The sequence below is a fragment of the Dipodomys ordii genome, unplaced genomic scaffold, assembly GCF_000151885.1.
Source record: "Dipodomys ordii isolate 6190 unplaced genomic scaffold, Dord_2.0 Scaffold65, whole genome shotgun sequence".
In the NCBI taxonomy this organism is placed as follows: domain Eukaryota; kingdom Metazoa; phylum Chordata; class Mammalia; order Rodentia; family Heteromyidae; genus Dipodomys; species Dipodomys ordii.
In genome coordinates, this window is record NW_012267281.1 from 7,146,609 (window position 1) to 7,148,407 (window position 1,799).

Here is a 1,799-nt window from a genome sequence, read left to right on the forward strand (position 1 = left end):
CCTGGGTTCGATTCCTCAGCACCACATAAGCAAAAAGAAAAAAGCTGGAAGTGGCACTGTGGCTCAAGTGGTAGAGTGCTAGCCTTGAGTTGAAGAGCTGAGGGACAGCATCCAGGCCCAGAGTTCAGGCCCCACCACCGGACCCCCCAAAAATATGATTTAAAAAGCATGCAAATCATGACTGTTCAGTTTGATGAATATTCATAAACAAAAACAATGTAACTAGTACGCATGCCCAGAAGCAGGTAATTCTAGCACTGAAAAACCTATGCATCTCTTCCCTCTTAGGGAAAGCACTAGCCTCCAGAACCTTCGTCTTTTTTCTTACCTAAGAAAAGTTTCTAAGCTGTACAAAAGGGAATCATTTGTGCTTTTGTTTCTCTTTTACTCAATATTATTTTAATGAAACTCATCTACATTGCATGTAGTTGTCATTTGTTCTTATTATGATCTAGTATTCCTTTTATGATTTTTTTCTAGAATCTATATCAGGAACTTTTATCCTGTGTGTCTCTTCTCGTTCATATTTTCATCTTTTCAGTTTTCTGTGCTTTAGGCTGTGTAAATTCCTCCAGTCTTCCTTCGTGTTTACTAAGTCTTTTCTCCACCATATCAAGATGACTTAGTGGGTCAGGTGGTCAGGCAGCAGGGCAACATAAGCCGGTAAAACAGAGGTGGGGAGCATTCTTGAGCTAGCTTTCAGTGCTCTGACCACTTGTATAAACACGATATTAAAATAATCTTTTGCTTGAGCCCTTCTCTAGACTGAGTCAGGCATAGATTGTGTATGTGTGTGCGCATGTGTGTGCACGCACATGTGTGTACATTCACTCTGGGGCTAAAACCCAAAGCATCTTACATGCTCTATCACTGAGCTATACCTTCTCTCTGTGCACTGTCCCTGAGCTCTTTTGGCCCAAGACTTGCGCTCTACCACTTGAGCCACAGTGCCACTTCTGGTTTATTGACGATAGGGTCTCATAGACTTTCTTGCCCAGGCTGGCTTTGAACTGTGATCCTCAGATCTCAGCTGCCTGAGTAGGTAGGATCACAGGCGTGAGCCACCAGCTGGGCCAAAGTCAGTTCTTAACAGCATAGCATTTGGCCTGCTCATGTGGAACATTTTGAATTATGGGATGTTTATGGTCTATTTTCCTTTCTGATTTTACCTAGCACACCTTGTAGAGCTATTTTCTCCCCTCATTACAATTCAGCAGCAAGGGTCAGCACTTGTGGGGAGTGGGTGATGAAGCCAAGGAATTCGTCTCAGCCCAGGCATTGTTAAGAGGAAGTGTGCACCCCAGGCTGGACATGCAGATTTTTTAAAAAAGGAAACACTAACATTTTTGGCAACCTCTTCAATTAAAAATGTGCTGTGCTAACCACAAACACAGCTGTGAGCCCCATATGGCCTCCAGGCCATTGCTTTGCAATCTCTAATGAGCTACCTTCTAGAATCTTCCAGATGCCTCAACTCTCTCATTCTATGGCAGCTCCATTTTAGCTCTTTGTGCTTTGGGCTGTCTAAGTTCCTCCTTGTTAAACAAAATGTCCAATTGCCTGCATTTCCAGTTCAACATTAAATAAGTTTCGCATCCTTGAGTGACTGGGTTAGGACAAAATGTCACTGGTGCGTGGAGGAATGGGGGATGGTTCCTGTCAAAAGCCTGTTGAATGGAATCACAGACTGAGACCCAGCCTGGGTGCACTTAGGTTCAGTGTTTTGTGGGCATGGCAGGTGGAGTCAGTGAGAGGGATGTTGTAGCTGGATCTTCGTGATCCTGGTTGTCTGTTTGATT